Source organism: Schistocerca americana, chromosome 2 (assembly GCF_021461395.2).
Source record: "Schistocerca americana isolate TAMUIC-IGC-003095 chromosome 2, iqSchAmer2.1, whole genome shotgun sequence".
Taxonomy (NCBI): domain Eukaryota; kingdom Metazoa; phylum Arthropoda; class Insecta; order Orthoptera; family Acrididae; genus Schistocerca; species Schistocerca americana.
Window position 1 is genome coordinate 763,465,977 of NC_060120.1, and position 16,059 is coordinate 763,482,035.

Genomic DNA, 16,059 nt, shown 5'->3' on the forward strand with positions numbered 1-16,059 from the left:
GTTTCGCCTGGGCCAGTCAACACTGTTGATGGCTGTAAATACACTCCTGGAAATGGAAAAAAGAACACATTGACACCGGTGTGTCAGACCCACCATACTTGCTCCGGACACTGCGAGAGGGCTGTACAAGCAATGATCACACGCACGGCACAGCGGACACACCAGGAACCGCGGTGTTGGCCGTCGAATGGCGCTAGCTGCGCAGCATTTGTGCACCGCCGCCGTCAGTGTCAGTCAGTTTGCCGTGGCATACGGAGCTCCATCGCAGTCTTTAACACTGGTAGCATGCCGCGACAGCGTGGACGTGAACCGTATGTGCAGTTGACGGACTTTGAGCGAGGGCGTATAGTGGGCATGCGGGAGGCCGGGTGGACGTACCGCCGAATTGCTCAACACGTGGGGCGTGAGGTCTCCACGGTACATCGATGTTGTCGCCAGTGGTCGGCGGAAGGTGCACGTGCCCGTCGACCTGGGACCGGACCGCAGCGACGCACGGATGCACGCCAAGACCGTAGGATCCTACGCAGTGCCGTAGGGGACCGCACCACCACTTCCCAGCAAATTAGGGACACTGTTGCTCCTGGGGTATCGGCGAGGACCATTCGCAACCGTCTCCATGAAGCTGGGCTACGGTCCCGCACACTGTTAGGCCGTCTTCCGCTCACGCCCCAACATCGTGCAGCCGCCTCCAGTGGTGTCGCGACAGGCGTGAATGGAGGGACGAATGGAGACGTGTCGTCTTCAGCGATGAGAGTCGCTTCTGCCTTGGTGCCAATGATGGTCGTATGCGTGTTTGGCGCCGTGCAGGTGAGCGCCACAATCAGGACTGCATACGACCGAGGCACACAGGGCCAACACCCGGCATCATGGTGTGGGGAGCGATCTCCTACACTGGCCGTACACCACTGGTGATCGTCGAGGGGACACTGAATAGTGCACGGTACATCCAAACCGTCATCGAACCCATCGTTCTACCATTCCTAGACCGGCAAGGCAACTTGCTGTTCCAACAGGACAATGCACGTCCGCATGTATCCCGTGCCACCCAACGTGCTCTAGAAGGTGTAAGTCAACTACCCTGGCCAGCAAGATCTCCGGATCTGTCCCCCATTGAGCATGTTTGGGACTGGATGAAGCGTCGTCTCACGCGGTCTGCACGTCCAGCACGAACGCTGGCCCAACTGAGGCGCCAGGTGGAAATGGCATGGCAAGCTGTTCCACAGGACTACATCCAGCATCTCTACGATCGTCTCCATGGGAGAATAGCAGCCTGCATTGCTGCGAAAGGTGGATATACACTGTACTAGTGCCGACATTATGCATGCTCTGTTGCCTATGTCTATGTGCCTGTGGTTCTGTCAGTGTGATCATGCGATGTATCTGACCCTAGGAATGCGTCAATAAAGTTTCCCCTTCCTGGGACAATGAATTCACGGTGTTCTTATTTCAATTTCCAGGAGTGTATGTTGCCTGGTCGGACAAGTTTCGTTTCAAATTGTATCGATCGGATGGACGTGTACGACTATGGAGACAACCTCATGAACTTCATGAATCCATCGACCCTGTATATCAGCAGGAGACTGTTCAAGCTGATGAAGGCTCTGTAATGGTGTGGGGAGTGTGCAGTTGGAGTGATATGGGACCCCTGATATGTCCAGATACGACTCTCTCAGGTGACATGTACGTAAGCATCCTGTCTGATCACCTGCATCCTTTCATGTCCATTGTGCATTCCGACGGACTTCGGCAATTCCAGTAGGACAATGTGACACCCCACACGTGCAGAATTGGTACTGAGTGGCCTCAGGAATACTCTTCTGAGTTTAAACAACTCCGATGGCCACCAAACTCCCCAGACGTGAATATGATTGAGCATATCTGTGATGCCTTGCAAAGTGCTGTTCAGCAGAGCTCTCCCCCCCTCGTGCTCTTACGGATTTATGGACAGCCCTGCAGGATTCCTGGTGTCAATTCCACCCAGCGCTACTTCAGACATTAGTCGAGTCCATGCCATGTCGTGTTGCGGCATTTATGCGTGCTCGCGGGGGCCCTACACGATATTAGGCAGGTGTACCAGTTTCGTTGGCTCTTCAGTGTAGATATAAATGTAGATTACGAGAATAATGATGAACATGCTTAGCACGTTGCATCGTATTTAGGGGAAATACTGTCAAACGATATGAACCGGGACGATCACTTGAAGTCAGTATAAGAATAGGCGAATGAAATACGTAGCCTCGTTGGAATTGTTCTGGGAAAATCTAATGCCGCTGTAAAGGAAATCCCACGCACGAGAGTAGTATGACCAATTGTAGAATATTTTTCCATTGCACGGGACCCTTATCAAGATCGCGTGACAGACATCGTACGAATTCAGAAAGCGCTTTCACATTGTAGCAGACGGATATAGCCCAAAAGGGAGTGTATTGCTCCTGTAATATAAGTGGGAATGCTTCGAAGAAAAGTGTTGTCATTCTCAGGAAACGCTGCTAGATAAATTGGCGTAGGATATATTTAGTTTAGGCACTTCAAGGTTAGGTCGAGAGAGATTAGGGCACATAGAGATGCATATAGACGGTCATGTTTCCCTTGCTCATTAAGTGAATGGGAGAGGATATAAAATCGATAATATCGATACGAATTACACTCCGCTATGAACTTGTGGGCGATTCTCGTATGCGTAGTTGTAGATAGTTCGTTTTTGCAGCTCAGTGAAGCGGTACTAACGTTTTGTTGTTACCCTTTACAGCTGAGCCAGACTAGTTAGAAGTTTGGAGGGAGGAAACACGGCAGAGCAGATCTGCGCCGCTTCCCGGAGACAACCGGTTTCTTCTCAGACTGCTGCCGGGAGCTCCGCTTTCCGTGCTGCAGCGGCCCTCAGTAGCAGCGAGTCACGTGGTACGTAGGCACCAATAATAGCAAGATTCACTCTGAAGCAACATATGTACATTCGCCCAAAACAGATCAAACACTTAGATAACATACACAAAAAAAGAAAAAAAATCTGACGCACTGCGAATGCATCATCCGAATGGGACGGAAATCGCTAGATGTGAACTACTGTCACAGACAAAACAATGATTACAATTTCGGAAAAATGGGATTAATTATTCAAGAGGAAAAGCTTCACAAACTGAGCAAGTCAGAAATGGGTTGGTCCACGTGTGGTCCTTATGCCATCAGTTTTTCGGTTTGGCACTGACTGACAGAGTTGCAGGATGTCCTTCTGAGGGATATCGTGCCAAATTCTGTCCAACTGGTGCGTTAGATTATCAAAATCCTGAGCTGGTTGGAGACTCCTGCTGATAATGCTACAAGCGTACTCAATTGGAGAGAGATCTATCGGCATTCCCAGCCAACGTAGGGTTTGGCAAGCACTAAGACAAGCAGTAGAAACTCTCGCCGTGTGAGGGCGGGCATCATCTTGCTGAGATGTGAACCCAGGACGGCTTGGCATGAAGGGCAACAAAACGGGGCGTAGAATATCGTCAACTTACGGCTATGCTGTAAGTTTACAACGGATGCGACCAAAGGGGTCTTGTTATGAAACAAAATGACATCCCAGACCATCACTCCTGGTTGTCGGGCGTATGGGCGGTGACAGCCAGGTTGGTATCCCGCCACTATCTGGGCGTCTCCTCACAAGTCTTCGCCGATCATCGGGACTGAGTTCAAAGCGGTACTCATCAGTGGAGACAATTCTGCTCCAGTAAATGAGATTCCGGGCCGAAGACGTGTCTGGAGATGTCCCATAGAGCTTTGGGATACCAACGTGACTGTTGCCCGTCATACTGCCCGACAACCAGGAATGATGGTCTAGGATGCCATTTCTTGTCATCCGCGGCACCTTTACAACGACGCGGCACGTCGACGATATTCTGCACTCCGTTTTGTTGCCTTCATGGCAAGCCATCCTGGGATTACGTGTCAGCAAGATAATGCCCATCCGCACACAGTGAGAGTTCTACTGCTTGGCTTCGTGTTTGACAAACCCTACGTTGGCCAGCAAGCTCGCCGGGTCTTTCCGCAATGGAGAACGTCTGGAGCACTACGAGCAGGACCCTCGAGCCGTCTCGAGATTTTGACGATCTGACGGGCCAATTAGAGAGAATGTGGCACAATATCCCTCAGGAGAACATCCAGCAACTCTATCGACCAGTGCCCAGCCGAATAACTCCTTGGACGTACGAGTTATTGGCTTGCTCAGTCCGTGAAGTTCTTTGTCTTGATAAATAATCCAAATTTTCTGAAATTGTAATCATTTGTTTGTGTGGACTTGCACATCACATCTACCGATCCGTGTCGTATTTGGATAATTCTTCGTGGTGCAATTTTTTCTATTTTTTCTTAGAGTGAAAATAAGTAAAACAAAGACGAGTGTTGAATCTGTAGTTGCGCACAACTGCACTAATCAGATTATTGCACAACCAGTTTCACTCATAAACAGGCGTCTTCAGTTGCATTGAGTTGTGTGACAATCCATAAGCAATTTCGAGCTTCGTGTCAGAAATTAACATTTCCAGTCAGCTATAAATCAGGAGCACATACAGCATGCAGTAAACCTGTAGCGAAACACAATGCAGGATTGTCAAGTGCATATTTCACTGCACACAACCCAATAACATAATGTATCTTGCGTCGAGGGAGCCACAATACCTTGATCCGTGGCACACGGCCTTCGCGTCTTCGAGCTGCGTCACGTCAAGTAGTCAAGGATAACAAATATTTTATGTTCTCTATAAGATGAAGTCCATGATAACAAAAATCGGATATTCCGTGTAATTCCTCTGCTTTCGCCGTCCCATAGATGTTTCGGGAGCTTTCAGCTTCTCGGTCAGACTAGCTGCCGTGTCATTTACTGGTGGGCAGGGACGCGTACAGTTTTCCGCGTGGAACAGCGGTCTATTTGCCAGCTAAACAGCAGGCTGAGGAGACTGTGACAACGCGTTGACACGCTGCAGAGCTGCGTCAGCGTGCCGAGGTGTTTCTTTACGCCGACCTGGCGTGCTGTGCAGTGAGAGATGCATTTACAGACGGGCAGCTGCTAGGCACAAGTAACGATACTTTCATTAGGCTGGTAGTTGAAGTGGTGCGGTTTTAAAGTTCAAACATTGTCGGTATAAGTAAGCAAAAGTCCTCTAACTATGTTTTTACATGTGTAAGAAGGTGACAGATAAAGAGCATGCATTTCTATTCATATTGATTGTTTATTGTCTGATTTTATAATGAAAACAGCAAACAAGTACAAATAGTCTTAATCAGAACTTGCCCCGAATGTGGTGTGTTTCGCCGAACGTTGGCTCTAGACGCGTAATGGAACATGGGAAGGTTACTGACGAAACTAACTGTATTGAATCATTCAGTCCGGCATTCGCAATGTATACAACCACATTAGTCTTTGACATACAGTTTTTTCACTGTTTCCTGATTATTGATTAGCCGTAGAGAGTGGTACGTGTGATAGGTGGACGTGATACCATCCGAAGAGGTGACTTGTACTGCATATTGAGGTACTCGTGTAGCGTAGATAGCAGCAGATGTGACGGTGAACCATACCCGAATCGAATCCGTCCGTAGGTGTAGCATACTCTCAAGCACGTAGAGTGTACTCCACTAATGAACGTGGAACCTATATATAGAGAAAGAACTAAGATTATTTAGCGACTTATACTATTTGTGGAATTTTACTTTGTTGACACCACAGAAGAATCGTACCACGCAGGTTGATATGAATACACTGCTGGGCATTACAATGGATACCTCAAAAAAGAAAGAGGATAACGAAATTTTACTTATTGTGCCCTTGCACGGTAGAGGTAAGACTGCATGATTAAATGTGTAGTGATTTTTGGTTACACAGGGTGCGAAATTTAGAACAGCTTCCTTCTCTGGCAGCAACAATAGTTCCAACCTGGCTGGCTATCGAGCCCAGCCGAGCTTGGATGACAGATACGGGTACATCAGTCTGTATTAAATACAAAAATGAGGACAGCACGGGAAAAGCGTGGCTTTGTGATATCTTGATGGAAGATAACGTCACGGAGACCTTGCAAATACGGCACAGTCACTGACCTGAAGACGTCGCAAAAGTAACGGCTATTGCCCAAATTATCGCTTATGAGTGCCAAAGCTGATCCTGTGGTGTACCCCTGTAAAGTATTGAGCCCAAATGACGATGAATGCAGTTTGGTAACATTCGTTCCCCTCGAAACCTACACTCAGGAACACGTCCACCATGATGGTGTACGCAGAACCGGGACTTGTCTGAAACGAAGATGTGGTACCACACCTGTGTCCACTGTTGCCGTTGGACGGACCACCGTCGACTCGTCTCTTTCTACTGCTGCGTCAGGAGAATCTGCAATGACAGATGCCGTGCTGACAATCCTTGGTGCTCCAGACGACGTAAAATTGTACATAGACTCGTAGGGACAGTCAGATCATGATGCCATTGTGTATTTCCTTCTAGAACACTTCAGTTCCATATTCACATGTAAGTTCCGATCAACGCGAGGATCAACATCGCTGAACGATAAATCACATCCTCGATAAGTCACAATACTGCCGCTGTCGAATTCTGACAATTGCCCGTTGACTTTTCTCCTTCTTACACTAGAGATAATGGGACGTTTTATTAACAACGTTCAGTGCGATTTCTGAACGAGCAACCTGCTCTGTAATATTTTATTATATCCAGAATATGGAGGGTGTTACTTTTTATGGTGCATACGTTTGTAGCCTTATTCTGTAAGCTCAATAAACACAACTGATACACATAACAGAGACTTCACCCATCAATAATATATTCTCTTTCACTATTTACAAGTCTGACAAAGATTGGGTAAATTTTCGATTCCGCGACTGTAGAAACCACGTAGTTTTGAGACGAAGAACTCGTCGAACCATGTTCGGAGCGCATTTTCATCCAAAAGGAAGTTTCTTGAAAGTTGTTCAATAGAGAGCGGAAAAGGCAAAAAGGTGGGTGCGGAATGATTTCTCAATCCCACAACTGTATAATATTTTTTTGTCAGTCTACCAGAAAGCGAGCGGCCATTATCGTGGAATAGCACGCTACAGAATGTCAGTCCTAAGGGCCCGGGTTCGATTCCCGGTTGGGTCGGAGATTTTCTCCGCTCAGGCAGGGACTGGGTGTTGTATCATCATTTCATCCTCATCGACGCGCAGCGCTGAAGTGGCGTCGAATCGAAAGACTTGCAAACGGCGAACGGTCTACCCGACGGCAGGCCCTAGTCACACATTTATTTTACATCACTTCACGCAGCCTTCTTGATCGTTGTTCTTGCATTGCGGCTGCAACATGTCTCAATTGTTGACAACAAATGTGAGCTATGATGGGTGCACCTCGGGGAAGCAATTCGGAGCACGCCACTCTATCGCTGTTCCACCAGATACATAACGTTATCTTTTGTGGATGCGCGAAGGTGCCCGCATCTCGTGGTCGTGCGGTAGCGTTCTCGCTTCCCACGCCCGGGTTCCCGGGTTCGATTCCCAGCGCGGTCAGGGATTTTCTCTGCCTCGTGATGGCTGGGTGTTGTGTGAGTCCTTAGGTTAGTTAGGTTTAAGTAGTTCTAAGTTCTAGGGGACTGATGACCATAGATGTTAAGTCCCATAGTGCTCAGAGCCATTTGATTTTTTTGCGCGAAGGTCTTTGCACGGGAAGTTGCTGCTTTGTTTGGGCTCAATCATTCCTTTCTTTTGCTAATGATAGCACAGAGACACCATTTCTCGTCACCAGTAACTAAAAAAGATAGGAATGTTCGGTGTTGTTCACGAGCGAATTGATGACGACCAAGCGGAGGTCCCTATTAGGCCACCCACTGATTTTTGTGATTTTGGCTTAGAGCATGCGGTATGCATACACCCGATTTTTGAACCTTTCCGATTCCATGAAAATTTTTCACGATGGTGGAATGATCACAGTTCATGATATTTGTGAGTTCTCGAGTACAATGAACTGGATCATTGAGGATTAATGCGTTTAAACGATCTTCATCGAACCCTGTAGGTTTTCCTGAACGTGGAGAGTCAATTAAGTCAAAACCATCCTCCTTCAAACGAGAAAACCATTTTCTTGCCGTACTGTGTCCAATGGCACTATCCCCGTACACGGCGCAAATTTTTCTGGCTACCTCCGTTGGTGTCACTCCTCTACTGAACTGATAAAGAAGAGTTTGTCGGAAATGTTCCGAATTCTCCACTTCGCACTCCATTTTCCAGCGTACACTGCTCCACTCACTATCTCCAAATGACAAAATGACAATACGTAAACTGAAACAGTAACAATGAACTACAAATAAAAAAGGAGATTCGGTAAATAAACCCATAGCAACCGGAATACCAACATGCGAAGCAAAAACGCCACGAATTTCTGCCCCAACCTAATATTTTGTGCAATTGCTCTGAAACGCCGATCATTTGCATATCCAAACATTTACTACCCTTCATACCAATTTGCCGTTTTTTGCATGCCCCCTTCATCTTGTTGCAATGTTATTGGCCATTAGTGTATTTTAATGTTAGCTAATCATGATCGGTTGATCGAAACCGACAATGAATAAAAGTTTGTTTTATCAGCATATCTGGGTGATTTAGAGATATGGATTTCTTGTAACATTTAATCAACTTACGATATGCGCTACAAAAGACAAGTTAAGGAAACACTGTGGTTTCAGGCACCATGAAACAATCCTATAATGAGTGCGATTGCAGGAAGAATAAAAGGAGAACATTCCACTCCTCATTCAATCAGACACAGATACGAAACATTGGACATTAAACGCTTGAGTGTATTGACCGCTCTACTGTCATACGATTGCACATGTGTGTTAGATCACCTGGAAAGACAGTTTCTCCAGAAGTCCTGGAAAGGCTGGCACTACAGCTGGCGGCTGGAATTTGGACATGAACAACACATTGTCACCAACTGAGATTTCACGAACACCTTTTTGCGGCAAGTTTATGCGGCGAAAATATGCAAACATAGGTTTCTTGCTCTTAAAAGTGGCTGAATTATATAGACAACTACATAGAAGTGTATTGGAAGTCATAGTACTTTTGTTTGTAATAGACATCATTGTTAAGCCATTTTCATTTTTTGCATTATATTAGAACTTACTGATCAGCAACTTTTTATGATGCCTTCAAATATTAAAGGCTAAAAGACGATGAAGCGGTTGATTGAAGACCCGATTGAAATTGATTTTTGTCTGACCCGGCAGATATTGCCCTGGGACATGATACTGACCGGCAGCGAAGAAGAACCGCTTTTGATGGCAAACGGAACCTAATGATTCGGTTTCTTCTAATCCGCATTAGCGTAGTACTGCAGAGCTACACAGTCCTCGTAGAATGTTAATGTAAAATGAGACCATATGGTTTCAGAGACATTTTCAAGTCTCAGACATCTGTAAGATACGCATGCACACTGAAGCGACGAATGAACATTTGTACCAAGGCCGGGGTTCAGACTCGGGTCTCCTGCTCACTAAACAGTTGCGCTATCCACTTCGCTACCCAGAGAATTTTGAGTGAGGAGGGAGGCATGCTAGGGTAGTCCGTTCCAGGGTGACGTAGTGGTTAGCGCATCTGTCTAGTGACCAGGAGACCCACGTTCGAATCCCGGCATTAGCAGAAACTTTTATTCGTCACTTCAGTCTGCAGATGAGTGTTAATATTCCTATAGACCTTCCTTCACGTATCCTAATAATAACATAAAGTGGAAAATAATGTCGCGAGGAGTCATGCCACGAGGCCACACTATCAAGAGAAATGGTGTTGGTAAAAGAGGGGGATGACCACGAGAATGACTGTATTTGAGACAAAAGTCAATCATTCTATACGACAGATTTGAATAGGAGAAGGGCTTCAATGATTAAAAATTTTGGGAGTCACTTACAGCTATCGAAATCATGGCGTCGGTCGGCAGCCGTCATGAGCCACAGCGGTGGAGATGCTGTTTAATAGTGTTACTGATACCTGAAGTCTGAAGCTCGTGATAGCCAATGTTATTTTCCCAGTACGGAAAGCTTTCAAGAACGATGACGTGCCATATGGCCAGCAGGAGCGAAGCTCTAGTCCGTCTTTAAGAGTTTTGTGGACAAAAGTTGCGGCTTATTGAGTACTCATGTAACTGATAGGCAGAAACCTCGCAGTTAGATATTGTAGCTATGTTACCTGGAGGTGGTGCTCGATTAATAGACGACTGGATTTAATTAAAACAAACTACGTTTGTTCCTGGAGGAACTGCAAATGCCGGCCGAAGTGGCCGTGCGGTTAAAGGCGCTGCAGTCTGGAACCGCAAGACCGCTACGGTCGCAGGTTCGAATCCTGCCTCGGGCATGGATGTTTGTGATGTCCTTAGGTTAGTTAGGTTTAACTAGTTCTAAGTTCTAGGGGACTAATGACCTCAGAAGTTGAGTCCCATAGTGCTCAGAGCCATTTGAACCATTTTTGAACTGCAAATATTTTGGTAGACTCTTGACCTTGATACTTTTGAATCATTAATCTGTTTTATCATCCTGTCGAATTTGCAAAGGATTAATTAGAGATGGCCTGGTTAGAGCGTTCTGCAGTGGAGATTGCTGTAGAGCATCAGTGATTGCCATTGATGCAGTGATTAACGTTTCCTTGTTCATCACTAGTGGACTATGTCGCAAACACTACTCGCACGCCGCACATTGCTTGTAGTCCGTGGAATGCGGTCGCCATGCGCGCGTGAGCCTTTGCACGGCGCCACGGCATCTCCAAGGACGAGACAAATTATTGTTTCAGTGGATCTAAGGAAGAGTGAATCAGTCATATGACAACTTCTTTGTTAATATCCTATTGTTATTACTTTTGAATGCATTATGGGAACAGCAGTGATCAATAAAATTGTAAATAATTACTATTAAAAACAGTCTTGATCACAATTTATTTTATAAGGTGACCGGTTTCGACCACTGCTGTGGTCATCTTCAGACCATTGAGTGGAAACCCCTTTCTGTTGGAGAATCACAACAGAAAGGGGTTTCCACTCAATGGTCTGAAGATGACCACAGCAGTGGTCGAAACCGGTCACCTTATAAAATAAATTGTGATCAAGACTGTTTTTAATAGTAATTATCCTATTGTTAGTTGTCTCTTTTCCTTTAAATTAATGGATCGGGAGCACACCTCAGTCGAAATTCCCAGGATGATGTAGTGGTTAGCACATCTGTCTAGTGAGCGGGTCTCCTAAGTTTGAATCCTGGCCTTGGTACAAATTTTCATTCGTCGCTTCAGTCTCCGTATACATCGGGAAAGGTTACAGTAGGATTACTAACAACAAACTTATGGAACCCAACAATCAGGCCCAGAGCACTATAGGATGCAACCGGCCGTCGTCCCCTGTAATATGATGCCATTCGGATGCTGTGTGGCAGAGTATGGGGTCACCCCACCGTTCGCTCTCCTGGCTGCTTCTTCTCCTTCTAGTAACACGTCAGTTCGCCTCACGAAGTTGTGTGGACTTCGTTCCAGTCCTCCCATCGCAATACCAGTAATTGGAACCGGGCCCTCTGCGTGGCAAACAGACGCGGTTACAACTCAGATACGGATACTGACTTAATTTATTTTTCAGTTCCTACAGCTTTCTAACTTCCCGTTTTATATCAGCTGCCAACTGCACAATACAAGTAAAGAATCACTTTTTACAAACCCCGTAATTGTTTCCCACTGCGATGTTAAGTTTGAAATTTGTTTCAAAGGTGTCTACAGCTTTCCTCTGTAATGGTGCAAAAGTGTGTCACCCTGCGACGGCACACTTGAACTTAGCGATACTTTGAACACCAAGGTGCCGACACATGAGACAAAAAGGCCAGACCTCAGAAGATCATATGAGGTGTAAGGTGGGTTAATCATGGCACATTGGCACCAAAGTTCGCCACAATCCCGACCAAAGTCATTGTAGACGTGTCATATGAAGGGAAGGATGTCACACCCACTCCTATTCACATTTCATCCTTTCTTTTGACGCCTCTGCGATGGAGGTCAAACCTCTAATCACAGCAGTGAAATCACGTGGTTTCCTTAGCTGTGGCCGAGTAAAACGTTTCAGACACATCGCCGACCAGTATGGACATGAAAATGAAACCGATCTTTCCATTCGGACGTTGATTCCCACACATTTCGCGTTCAAAGACGACAGTTCGCAGTGCGATGAGCAACAGGACGAAGTTATTGACGACCTGTGACACAGCTGACAACTCCTCGGACGATTCAACCCTTCTGTGAGCATATCGTTTGCCACCAACTCCATTAAACATGATCGCACCCCTTTCGCCCTGGTATACAGGATGGAACCACTATCGAGCGTTGAAAACCATTCGACGAAATTCGAACCCGATCAGAAGCAACAAAGGGAGCTCGTACTTTGTTTCGCCCACTCCTGAGGCGTGATCGTGGAGGGGTGTAACATTGACAGATACTTGAATAAAAAGGCAAAGTGTTCTTCTAAGACTCCCCCAGTTTGGAATCACCCGCGATACCCCTCCCCCCCCCCCCCACTCTTCCCCACTGTTGTGCTGTTTAAAATGTACCTGTGCAGAGATAGCCCGTGGGAAGAGTCCCAGGCGCTTGCAGACAGGCAACATTGACACCTCTCAGATATCGGATGCTTACTAGCAAGCACAAGAGCACCGGTGTAGCCTGCCTGCAGACGTCTAAGACTCCCGTCATGAGCTGTCTCTGTAGAGGTACTTTTTTAAAGTGCTCAACAAATTTGGGTGGGTGGGAATGTGGGTGTTGCCGTGCCAGCTAGGTGGTCTTGCCGTTTCATTCACATATGCATCAATATCGTTGCCGAGACCCCGAGAGTGACGACGCAGGGCGCCATGCTTTAGTACCGTTAGAGGGCAAGGATTTGGGCACCTTCGAGACTAATTTCAATCTTACACGTCGCAATGGGAGACAATTACATGTTTTCGAAAAAGTGATGCTTTAATTTTGTTGCGCAGTGTAGTTAATGTTGCTTGCAGGCTTGTAAAAATATCTGATCAGATTTGATAAAATAATCATCTACATGGAAAACAAGTTGCCAAAGGGGACTCATACTAAAAACCTTACAGCAGCCAACAGGATTAGTTGTTTGCCTTTAATGTGGCTAGAAGTGGCTCATTAAGCTCTCAGCCAGGAATTGGAAACAGAGGACCGCCCAGTTTTGGCACAATGGAGAAACAGGCACGAGCAGCGTATCTCGGAGCAGTAAACTGTTGAAGGAAGAACCTCAATTTCTGAAGTTCAAAAATCTAACCCTTATAGAAAGCGAAAATGAACTTACAAGAACCTCAATCTCAGAAGTTCAAAAATCTAGCCCTTATAGAAAGCGAAAATGAACTTACTACTACAACGGATTCCGAAAAAAAGATCAGTCTTTTGTCTAATGTGGAAGCTGCCTCATGTAGCCCTAATTGTCGAGTATTTGGAAAATTGTCGCCGATGTATATTTTGGACGGAACTCGCTAACTGTTAACGAGTTGTTGTTTTAACGAATTGTTGCTTCTTTTTTGGATATTAACGTTCAAAATGTGTAATTTATGACCTGGGGAAAGCTTTAGCTTTTCGTACTTTAAAGTTTCGTTGTCTACATCTGCATCTAAATATACGTATGCACTCCGCAAACCACCGTACGGTGAATGGCGGAGAGTACCTTATACCAGTGCCAGTCGTTCCCTGTTCTGTTACACTCGCAAATGGAGCGAGGGAGAGACGATTGTCTGTGTGCCTCTATACGATCTCAGTTTCCCTTACCTTGTCTCTGTTGTTCTTCCGCGAATTATGTCGCCGATAGTGCAATTATTTTGCAACTATCCGTAAATGCCGGTTCCCTAAATGTTCTCAATAGTGCTTCCTAAAAAGAACATCGCCTTCTATCTAGGGATTCTCATTTAAGTTCACGAAGCATCTACGTAATACGTGTTGATCGAAACTACCAGTAACAAATCTAGCAGCACGCCCTGAATTTGCCTCGATGTCTTCCACTTTAATCGGACCTGTTGAGGACCCAAACGCTTGAGCAATACTCAAGAATGTGTCGCACTAGATGCTGTCTCCTTTATAGATGAGCTACAATTTCCTGGAATTTCCCCACATAACTAAAATCGACCATTCGACTTCCTTGATACGTACCTTAAGGTGTCGCTACATTTCTCATCGCTTTGCAACGTTAAGCCTAGATACGTAATCGATGTATGTCACGCAGTACACAACTGATGTAGTGTTCGAACAGTACAGGATTGTTTTTCCCACTCATCTTCATTACATATTTCTACATTTATATCTGTCATTTGTCGCACAAAACGGAAATTCTGCTTAAGTTGGTTGGTTGGTTGTTTGGGGGAACAGACCAAACAGCTAGGTCATCGGTCTCATTGGATAAGGGAAGGACAGGGAAGGAAGTCGGCCGTGCCCTTTCAAAGGAACCATCCCGGCATTTGCCTGGACGCGGGATTGAACCGTCGTCCTCCCGAATGCGAGTCCATCTGCGTAAATCATCCTGTATCCCCCTACAGCCATTCAAAGATGAAACTTTACCACACAGTACAGTGTCATCAGCAAAATGTAGCAGAGCGTTGCTCAGCCTATCCGTCATCTACATGTTCATCTACGTCTACATAATCACTCTGCAAGCCACGTATGGTGCGTGGCGGAGGGTACACTGTACCACTACTAGTCATTTCTTCTCCTGTTCTAGGGAGAATCGGCTGGTTCAAATGGCTCTGAGCACTATGGGATTTAACTTCTGAGGTCATCAGTCCCCTAGAACTTAGAACTACTTAAACATAACTAACCTAAGGACATCATACACATCCATGCCCGAGGCACGATTCGAACCTGCGACCGTAGCGGTCGCGCGGTTCCAGACGGAGAAACTACTGTCTATGCGCGTCCGTACGAGCCCTAACCTCTCTAATCGTGTCTTCATGGTCCTTACGTGAAACATATGTTTGCGGCAGTAGAATCGTTCTGCAGTCAGCCTCAAATGTCGGTTCTCTAAATTTTCTCAATAGTGCTGCTCGAAAAGAACATGTCCTTCCACCCAGTGATTTCCGTTTGAGTTCCTGAAGCATCTCCATGATACTTGCGTGTTGTTCGAAACCGCCCGTAACTAATCTAGCAGCCCGCCTCTGAGTTGCTTCTATGTCTTCATTTAATCCGGCGTGGTTCGGATCCCAAACGCTCGAACAGTAGTCAGCAATGGGTCGCACGAGTGTCCTACATGAGGTCTCCTTTAGAGATTCACCTCACGTTCCTAAAATTCTCCTAATAAACCGAAATCGACCTTTCGCCTTCCCTACTGCAATCCTAACATACTCATTCCATTTCATAGCGCTTTGCAGCGTTACGGTCTGATATTTAATCCAGGTGACCATGTGAAGCAGCATACTACTAATGCTATGCTATAACATTATGTGTTTGTTTTTCCTACTCATCTCCATTAACTTACATTTTTCTCCATTTAGAGCTAGCTGCCATTCATCACATCAACTAGAAATTTTGTCTGAGTCACCTTTTAACCTCCTACAGTTACTCAAGACGACACCTTCCCATACTCCACAGCATCATCAACAGCCTCAGGCTGCTGCTTACACTATCCGTCACATGAAAAGATCGTTTATGTTTATAAAGAATATGAGCAGTCCTATCACACTTCTTGGAGCGCTCCTGACAACACTCTTTTCTCTGACGACATTCGGCGTCCAGGACAATGTGCTTGGTTCTATTATTTAAAAAGTAATAGCTGCAACCCAGCAATTGTTCGGATTACGCACGAATCCGTTGAGCGATTAGTGCTGTCCTTGCGTGATGCGTCGCATCTGGGATCATCCACAGTAATTTAGGAAGTACGCGTAGTGTCGGAACTCACGATGAGGTCGTCATAGTGCATAAACTACTACAGGTGCATCAGCAAGCGAGAGGACACCAGCTAATTTGAGTATTGGCGTCCCTATTAGCAACTGTGCTGGCTGCGATGCCGGAGGCGCAGTGCGTGGCGTGCTGCATACGTGTGGCGCGAGGCGT

The 16,059-nt window shown here is 46.1% G+C and overlaps 1 protein-coding gene across 1 annotated transcript in view; it reads left to right on the top strand.

Moving 5' to 3' along the window:
• The window catches only part of LOC124595799 (hemocyte protein-glutamine gamma-glutamyltransferase-like), a 172,618-nt gene that overhangs the window by 6,180 nt on the left and 150,379 nt on the right, over positions 1 to 16,059 (top strand). Inside the window, exon 2 of the mRNA XM_047134687.1 lies at positions 2,750 to 2,898. The gene's annotated coding sequence lies outside the window, so the exon portion shown is untranslated. The remainder of the gene's footprint in view (positions 1 to 2,749; positions 2,899 to 16,059) is intronic.